We start from the raw sequence: 10,310 nt of genomic DNA, 5'->3' as shown, positions 1-10,310 counted from the left end.
TTCTAGATTTAATTTTGTATTGGAGATGCTTAATGTGCGTCTGAAGGAAAGTTTACAGTCTAACAAGACACCTAGGTATTTGTAGTTGCCCACATATTCTAAGTCAGAACCGTCCAGAGTAGTGATGCTAGACGGGCGGGCATGTGCGGGCAGCAATCGGTTGAAGAGCATGCACTTAGTTTTACTAGCATTTAAGAGCAGTTGGAGGCCACGGAAGGAGTGTTTTATGGAATTGAAGCTCGTTTGGAGGTTTATTAACAGTGTCCAAGGAAAGGCCAGCTTTATACAAAATGGTGTCGTCTGCGTAGATGTGGATCAGAGAATCACCAGCAGCAAGAGCGACATCACTGATATATACAGAGAAAAGAGTCGGCCCGAGAATTGAACCCTATGGCACCCCCATAGAGACTGCCAGCGGTCGGGACAACAGGCCCTCCGACTTGACACACTGAACTCTATCTGAGAAGTAGTTGGTGAACCAGGCGAGGCAGTCATTTGAGAAACCAAGGCTGTAGAGTCTGCCAATAAGAATGCGGTGATTGACAGAGTCGAAAGCCTTGTCCAGGTCGATGAAAACGGATGCACAGTACTGTCTTTTATCTATGGCGGTTATGATAAAGTTTAGGACCTTGAGCGTGGCTGAGGTGCACCCATGACCAGCTCGGAAATCAGATTGCATAGCGAAGAAGGTACGGTGGGATTCTAAATGGTCTGTGATCTGTTTGTTAACTTGGCTTTCGAAGACTTTAGAAAGGTAGGGCAGGATGGATATAGGTCTGTAACAGTTTGGGTCTAGAGTGTCTCCCCCTTTGTAGGAGAAGTGGGGGGGGGGCTTGGGAAAGTTGCTGCGGGGGGTACGGAGCTGTTGGCCTGGGGTAGGGGTTGCCAGGTGGAAAGCATGGCCAGCCGTAGAAAAATGCTTATTGAAATTCTCGATTATCGTAGATTTATCGGTGGTGACAGTATTTCCTAGCCTCAGTGCAGTGGGCAGCTGAGAGGAGGTGCTCTTATTCTCCATGGACCTTAAAGTGTCCCAAAACTTTTTGGAATTACGATTCGAACACACCAACTGCGTCTTGCGTTTCGATACACCGGAAGTACAATCATTTCCAATGCAGCATTGCGTTGCAGAGGCCGTTGCAGTGCGATAAATCGAACGTATGCATCAAATTGTATGCATAGACTTGACAGAAAGTAGCAAAATATGAATGTAGATTTTTTTTTTGCACACATATTCAGTAAAAATGTGGGATTACATAAAAACAGTTTGATTGCATAATTTCTTTACATTTTGTATTAATTTATTTGCCAAGTATATTATTTATTCGATAACATCCACAAATGAATTGTGAGAGCCTATAATATAATTTCCCTCCAAAATGCAGTTTTGGAGCGAAATGCAACAAATAAAGTCAAGATAGCAGAGTAGGCTCTTTCAACAATGAGACCAACGTTGAGGAAGGTGGTCTTGATTGCGCTGTTGGGCCGGGACCAGCCCTGCCGAAAGCGCAGGTCTGTGTGGGTCCAGAGATGGTTAAAGTCCCGAAAGCAGGCAGGGGAGTTCCACCGTCTAATTCAAGAGCTTCGACTGTTTGGAGAGGAATTCCGAAGTTACTTTAGTCTGGACCGAAGCCAGTTCGATCACCTGCTCCAGATGGTTGGAGCCAGGATCACCCGGATGGATACAAACTACCGGGAGTCCATCAGCTCAGTTGAACGCCTGGCGATTTGTCTCCGGTAAGCTACATTCTAGTACATTTTTTAAAGCCTTTGATACCATAATTGATTGATATTTGATACATTGTTTTTATGTGCAACTTAGCTAGCTAAAGGGCTCTAGTTAATAGTCCCTATTTGACATTAGATGTACTTTTACAGAATGTTCATTGGGACTATAACTTTTCCCAAAGTTGGTTTATAATCCTTTTTTAATTATGCAATGTTACCAAATGAAAGGAAAGGTGCCTACTCCCCTGATGAAGATAGGCTAGTCTTCTCCAGGACTCATTGTTGTTCAAGACAGTTACAGACATTCATTACATTCTTATTGTACTAGCCACATACACTCTTAGAGAAAAAGGTTCCAAAAGTGTCCTTCTGCTTTCCCCATAGGATAACCATTTTTAGTTCCAGATATAATACTTAATACATGGAACCCAATAGGGTTCTACTTGGAACCAAAAGGGGTACTACCTGGAACCTAAAAGGGTTATCCTATGGGGACAGCCAGAGAACCCCTTTAAGTAGATAGTACCATTCTTTCTAAGAGTAGAATTGGACTGGACTAGTTTATTGATATAGTCATAGACTGAATTGTACTGTTTCAAGGCATTGTTAATGATGGTTGATGAGTATTACAATATAATTAGTAAAGCATAATAAACAGTAATGAGGTAGCTATATGAGTAGATATAATATGTGGGTGGAATTCAAGTTATACACAATATTGATCATTATTTTGAATTATATTTTAGATTCTTGGCGACAGGGGACCATAGGATTCAGCTTCCGAGTTGGACAGTCCACGGTGGCAGGCATTGTCCCCTCTGTGGCACAAGCCATTTGGGACTGTCTGGTTGGTGAATACATGCCTGTCCCCAAGGAGGAAGACTGGAGGGCTATCGCTGCTGAGTTCCTGGAGCGGTGGAATTTCCCCAACTGTCTTGGCTCCATTGACGGCAAACATGTAGTAATCCAGGCTCCACCGTGCTCAGGTTCGCAATTCTACAACTACAAGGGTACATATTCAGTTGTACTCTTGGCTGTAGTAGATACAGAGACTCTGCCTCTGGCCAGGCACTTCAGGATGGCACCCTGGAGATTCCACCACCTGCATCACTAGCTGGGGCTGAATACCTGGGATCTATTCCCCACGTCTTCGTCGGCAATGAGGCCTTCCCTTTGCGACCCATCCTAATGAGGCCCTACGCTGGACGCCAGCTGCCATTGCCAAAGCCTGCAAGGATCTTTAACAAATGACTGTCCAGGGCAAGGTTAGTTGTTGAATGCGCCTTTGGGATTCTGGCAGCCCGATGGAGAATGTATCGGAGAGTGCTTGGTCTCAGCCCCTCAAATGTCGATGCCTGCGTGAAGGCCACATGTGTTCTCCACAACTACCTGTGGAGGTCATTCCAGGAGCCGCTCCGGATGGAGATGGGCACGCCAAATGGTCACCTTCCTGATGTCACCAGGGCAGGTGCCAACAACGCCCTCAGGCAGGCACTCCAGGTGAGGGAGAAGCTGACCACCTACTTCTCATCGCTAGCAGGTGAAGTCCCATGGCAGTATGCCGTGGAGTGAAACGGCTCTTTTAAGAGCCCTATAACACAAAGGTTATTTTAAGAACCATCCACCGTTGTCCATAAAGTTGCATTTTTCCCCCAGATTACTTTATGTATCATTGTCTCTCTTCATTTGGAAGTTATATTTAAGTGAAATTTGGGAGTAAAGAGCACACCTTAACCCCTTCCCTCTCCCATTAACGTCAGTATTATACACACCTGGCATGGTACATCAGGTGAGCGGGAGCACTAATTAAGGTTATACGACATGCAGTTAGTATGATAACAAAGGGAAGGGTAACCTAGGTAACCTAGGGTCCATACAAATAGTACAGTTTACCACCATGTTCACTGGCCTGACAAAATACAGGTGGAAAAAAACGAATTAGGAAGAGAATGTGGTTTTACTTTCATCTTGTCTTAGATCAGCAAAGGTGTAGTGAAGAAATAAGCAGATTAAGTCTAAATTAGATATTAATAAACAACTGAAACAACTGACTATGAAAACATTATAATTTAATAAGTATTCAAGTACAGGAAAGAACATGACATGTGTGTTGTAAAAATGTTTAAAAAAAGAGGCGTGCGTGTAAAAAATAAATAAATGAATGTGTAGCCTGTAATCTGTAAGAGAACCGCAAGAGCATGTATTTTTGGCACAACTGCAGACCGATACAGGGACTACTCATAAAGCCTACAAGTAGTAGGGGAACTTCAGACATGGCCATAAAGAGAGAGAGGGCAGGGCACTGGAGATCTGAGGTACGAAAAGGTGTGTGTGTGTCTCTGTCTCTGAAAAAAAGGGAATAATATGCAGCCATAACAGCTAAACAAACAAATGGCCCCTGGACGTCACGGACCAGTCGATGGAACATAACTTCACAAAAAGTTTCAACACCCTGGTTTTCAAGTGGTTTTAAATTAAATAAATATATTCACCTTTAGTCTCGTAAGAGACCAAGAGCATCTGTGAAAACTCTGTATGAGTTTCAATTCAGAAATCTATGTAACACTAATAATGAATGCTATCCTAAGACTTTATAAACAAATGACTTTATGAATTGACTGAATTTAAGCAGAACTGACGTGTGTGAAAAGAAAGGTACAATGAGGGAGGTCAAAACAACAACCAGACAACTCCTCTCCTCTTCCTGTCCTTCCTGTGAGCTAGTCGGCTAAATTGACTCCATTTCTGAAAGGGAAGAGAAAAACAACTCATACAAGCTTAACATAATATGACACCTTAAAAGGTGAGATTTATGCTAACTAAATACTGCTTGCATAGTGTAGTTAGTGGCATAAATATAGGAACAGTGTGGTAAAGTTGGTAATACTTGCTGTTTACTCATGGAATTTGTATTTCAGATCAAAAGATGAATATGACAGGCAGATATTTTCTAACCCAGAAACAACAGCTATATATTTGCCTCATATTAATACTTTGATCTGAAATACCAATTAACCTACATGACTATACTGTAAAAATGAACTACTTTACTTCACTGTCGCACACTTATGACACTACCTGTGATGTGGAGAAAAAAAACCGTACCATTGAACTCGGCTTCGAAAAGCAGCTGATACATTTTAACCTTGACTGCTGCTTTTCTTTGCTGAGGCAGCCTCTTCAGTGTTGGCACCAGGCTCATGGCAAAGACGGTCTCTTCATCTCCTTCCTGTGAGCATCAGGTTGGGCTGCATCCCTCTCGACGGCTTGGGAGGAGAGCCTCTGCTGAAATGAGTTGAGTGGATCTGGGGGCTGGTACCTCCGATGACGCCTGGTGTGATGTTGTTCCTCTTCGTTTCTCTCTCTGTTTCTCTCTGTTTCTCTCCACGGCCACATCCTGTTCAACGAGGTCCTCAGTGGTCACTTCCGTGAGGTTGATAATAAACTCAGGTGGTCCTAGATCCAGAGGTGCTTCCTGCATTTCATCATCTTCCATGGCTGCACCGGTAGTGGTCATACTCGTGGATGATGTTGTAGAGGGTCTCACTCCACCAGTGGAGGTGATGGTCGCATTTGTAGATGACGTTGAGGGTCTTGATGCACCGGTGGCAACAACACTTGTGGATGACGTAGTAGAGGGTCTGGCTGTAAAATTGCCACTCGTTGCCCGAGGCACAATAAATGGATCCAGAAAAGAAAGAATGTGGCAGAAGCGCCAAGGCTGCTGGCCTGAAGCTGCTGACCTGAAGCTGCTGACCTGAAGCTGCTGACCCAGACCTCTTATCTTTCTCTACCCTTCTCTCTCTCTGATACCTGTCCCTGAGTCCTCTCCACTTCCTCCTACAGTTTTCTTCTACATAGACATGAACATGATAAGCCAAACCATTACCTAGCATAACTGTAGTTATTAGATAGCTATCATGGACATGTCACCTACTGTACACATAGACACACACACACACACGGTTATCTGACCAAATTATCAGGGGTACAGTAGTATCTACCATTTCTATTACTATTTATCTAGCATACACACTCACACTCTTTCAAACATTATTATTTGGTAAAGTTATCAGGGGTAGCAACTAGCATAATTTATTTGACTATTTATTTCACACACACACACACACACACACACACACACACACACACACACACACACACACACCTAATTGGCTAGGTTAGCTAGCTAGCTAACCCTAACTAGCCACATCTAGCACAAGCTCACTACTAAACTGACCTGGCAATCCTACTCTCGTGGACACTTGTCTCCAAGCATTATTTTTTGTGTTTATGTCCCTGTAGCTGTCAGCAGTTGTGTCAAAAAGACAAGGTTTTGAGGATACTGCGAAAATGATTCTCTCCTCCATGTGTCCAACCGCATATGACCATTTGCAAAAGGTACCTGCATCAGTATAGTTGCCTATCTGCGCAAAATGTTATGCAGCAGTGATGCAATGACGCAGTCGGTGTGTTCGAAGCGTTAGTTCAAAAGGATGCAAAAGGATGCAAAAGCAGAAGACAAGGCATGTTGACATTAGAGACAGGCATGTGTAGCTGAGTGATCATAGGGTCCAATGAGCAGCAATAGGTGAGTCCGGGAGCCGTTCGGTAGTCGCTACCATGCTAGGCGAGCGGGAGGCATGGCGTTCAGAAAGCTAGCGGGCCGGGGCTAGCAGATGCGTCTTCGGTAACATCGCAATGGAAAAGCCTGTTGAAACCACATCAGACGATTACGTAGGCAGACCAGTCGTGATGGATCGGTGGGACTCCGTGTCGGCAATAAAGGGTCCAGGCCAATTGGAAAAAGAGGTATTGTAGCCCACGAATTAGCGGGTATACCTCTTCGGTTATCCGGGAGATGGGCCTAGCTCGAGTCTAGCTCAAGGCTAACTGGGGCTTGCTTCGTGACAAAGGCGTCAGCCAGCAGTAGCCACTCGGTTGCAGCTAGCTAGCTGCGATGATCCGCCTTAATGGCCCAGAGCTTGCGGCAGGAATCCGGTGATGTGGTGGAGAAAAGCAGTCTGATATGCTCTGGGTTGATATCGCGCTGTGCAGACTGACAGGTATTGACCGAGCTAAACCTGGCTGGTGTCCGAGCTAAAGGTGAAGACCGCTAGCCGTGGCTAACAGTGACTACTAGCTAGTAGCTAGTTAGCTGGCTAGTTACTGATGGAGGTTCCAGTTTTAACATATACAAATAGCAGATCCGTACCACATTGGGTGAGGCAGGTTGCAGGAAAGTATATTTAGATCGTAGGTGGAAAGTGAGATTAAAATATATACGGAAAAAAACTACGAAACCGACTATTTACATGGGACAAGACGCGACAAGATGCAGGAGAGGTAGAATAGATTAATTGGTGGAGGTGTAAATTAAGATTAGAGAGCGAGGGATTGGTTTTTGTTTCATTATCTTTTTTTCCAGAGGGCGAGGTATTGGGTCTTATGATGAACATGGTGTTGCTGAATAGTTACAAGTCAGGAGGGTTATTACATGTGGCACTCCCCCACTGTGAAATGTAATACTGTCTTAATAGGCAGAGGGGATAATGGTGTGTGTTTGCTTTAGCACAGGTGTACTGTAATAATGGTAGATAATGAACACGTTTTTATAAAAATAAAAATGTACTTTTCCTACTAGCACTGACTTTGCTTATAACTACATTGTTGAGGGAAAGTGTACTTGCTACAATTGTGATAGGTTGTTGTCTCACCTAGCTACAGTATCTTAAAATGAATGCAAGTCACTCTGGATAAGAGCATTTGCTAAATTACTAAAATGTCAAACAAAATATGATATCATCTATTAGACCTATCCAATCACAGTAAAGATACTGTACCTCTTCACAAATTATTGAATCAAGGGGTTTATAAATGTAACATGTTTCCCTTCACTCCTAAAAGGCTCAAAAGAAAAAATGTCCCAAATGACCTACTAAATCACATTAACGCTGAGTAGGGACAGTCTAGATGACGGTCACTGGCTTCTTAACAGCCCAAGCTCCCAAGCTTAATTAAATAGATGTATGTCTTTGTAGGATGACATAAGTGACACAGTCAGCATTTTTGCTCATGTTCTTATTTAATATACAATAATAATAATATATGCTTTTATCCGATGCGACTTACAGTCAGTCGAACATGCATAGATTTTACATATTGTTGGTCCCAGGAATCAAACCCACTACCCTGGCATTACATGCACTGTGCACAACCAACTGAGCTACAAAGGGCATTGGAAGTGCGGTTCCCTGTGGCATTTTCATATTGTCTGTTCATTACCCTTTTAGAGATATCATATTGTCTGTTCATTACTCTTGTAGAGATATCATATTATCTGTTCATTACCCTTGTAGGGATATCATATTGTCTGTTCAATACCATTTTAGAGATATCATATTGTCTGTTCATTACCCTTGTAGAGATATCATATTATCTGTTTATTACCCTTGTAGGGATATCATATTGTCTGTTCAATACCCTTGTAGGGATATCATATTGTCTGTTCAATACCCTTGTAGGGATATCATATTGTCTGTTCATTACCCTTTTAGAGATATCATATTGTCTGTTCGTTACCCTTGTAGAGATATCATATTATCTGTTCATTACCCTTGTAGAGATATCATATTGTCTGTTCAATGCCCTTGTAGGGATATCATATTGTCTGTTCAATACCCTTGTAGGGATATCATATTGTCTGTTCATTATCCGTGTAGGGATATCATATTGTCTGTTCATTACCCTTTTAGAGATATCATATTGTCTGTCCGTTACCCTTGTAGAGATATCATATTACAGTGCCTTGCGAAAGTATTCGGCCCCCTTGAACTTTGCGACCTTTTGCCACATTTCAGGCTTCAAACATAAAGATATAAAACTGTATTTTTTTGTGAAGAATCAACAACAAGTGGGACACAATCATGAAGTGGAACGACATTGATTGGATATTTCAAACTTTTTTAACAAATCAAAAACTGAAAAATTGGGCGTGCAAAATTATTCAGCCCCCTTAAGTTTATACTTTGTAGCGCCACCTTTTGCTGCGATTACAGCTGTAAGTCGCTTGGGGTATGTCTCTATCAGTTTTGCACATCGAGAGACTGACATTTTTTCCCATTCCTCCTTGCAAAACAGCTCGAGCTCAGTGAGGTTGGATGGAGAGCATTTGTGAACAGCAGTTTTCAGTTCTTTCCACAGATTCTCGATTGGATTCAGGTCTGGACTTTGACTTGGCCATTCTAACACCTGGATATGTTTATTTTTGAACCATTCCATTGTAGATTTTGCTTTCTGTTTTGGATCATTGTCTTGTTGGAAGACAAATCTCCGTCCCAGTCTCAGGTCTTTTGCAGACTCCATCAGGTTTTCTTCCAGAATGGTCCTGTATTTGGCTCCATCCATATTCCCATCAATTTTAACCATCTTCCCTGTCCCTGCTGAAGAAAAGCAGGCCCAAACCATGATGCTGCCACCACCATGTTTGACAGTGGGGATGGTGTGTTCAGGGTGATGAGCTGTGTTGCTTTTACGCCAAACATAACGTTTTGCATTGTTGCCAAAAAGTTCAATTTTGGTTTCATCTGACCAGAGCACCTTCTTCCACATGTTTGGTGTGTCTCCCAGGTGGCTTGTGGCAAACTTTAAACAACACTTTTTATGGATATCTTTAAGAAATGGCTTTCTTCTTGCCACTCTTCCATAAAGGCCAGATTTGTGCAATATACGACTGATTGTTGTCCTATGGACAGAGTCTCCCACCTCAGCTGTAGATCTCTGCCGTTCATCCATAGTGATCATGGGCCTCTTGGCTGCATCTCTGATCAGTCTTCTCCTTGTATGAGCTGAAAGTTTAGAGGGACAGCCAGGTCTTGTTAGATTTGCAGTGGTCTGATACTCCTTCCATTTCAATATTATCGCTTGCACAGTGCTCCTTGGGATGTTTAAAGCTTGGGAAATCTTTTTGTATCCAAATCCGGCTTTAAACTTCTTCACAACAGTATCTCAGACCTGCCTGGTGTGTTCCTTGTTCTTCATGATGCTCTCTGCGCTTTTAACGGACCTCTGGGACTATCACAGTGCAGGTGCATTTATACGGATACTTGATTGCACACAGGTGGATTGTATTTATCATCATTAGTCATTTAGGTCAACATTGGATCATTCAGAGATCCTCACTGAACTTCTGGAGAGAGTTTGCTGCACTGAAAGTAAAGGGGCTGAATAATTTTGCACGCCCAATTTTTCAGTTTTTGATTTGTTAAAAAAGTTTGAAATATCCAATAAATGTCGTTCCACTTCATGATTGTGTCCCACTTGTTGTTGATTCTTCACAAAAAAATACAGTTTTATATCTTTATGTTTGAAGCCTGAAATGTGGCAAAAGGTCGCAAAGTTCAAGGGGGCCAAATACTTTCGCAAGGCACTGTATCTGTTCATTACCCTTGTAGAGATATCATATTGTCTGTTCAATACCCTTGTAGGGATATCATATTGTCTGTTCAATACCCTTGTAGGGATATCATATGGTCTGTTCATTATCCGTGTAGGGATATCATATTGTCTGTTCAATACCCTTG

General features: G+C 42.6%; 2 pseudogenes; one reads left to right on the top strand and one right to left on the bottom strand.

The window, feature by feature from the left end:
* Positions 1-1,441: 1,441 nt before the first annotated feature.
* LOC139383029 (uncharacterized) lies at positions 1,442-3,300 on the top strand (annotated as a pseudogene).
* A 1,156-nt stretch (positions 3,301-4,456) lies between these two features.
* LOC139382622 (transcription factor Adf-1-like) lies at positions 4,457-6,098 on the bottom strand (annotated as a pseudogene).
* Positions 6,099-10,310: the final 4,212 nt, after the last annotated feature.

This window comes from Oncorhynchus clarkii, chromosome 24, assembly GCF_045791955.1.
Source record: "Oncorhynchus clarkii lewisi isolate Uvic-CL-2024 chromosome 24, UVic_Ocla_1.0, whole genome shotgun sequence".
Classification (NCBI taxonomy): Eukaryota; Metazoa; Chordata; class Actinopteri; order Salmoniformes; family Salmonidae; genus Oncorhynchus; species Oncorhynchus clarkii.
Note: the sequence above shows the minus strand (reverse complement) of the source record. Positions and strands in the feature narration are given on the sequence as shown.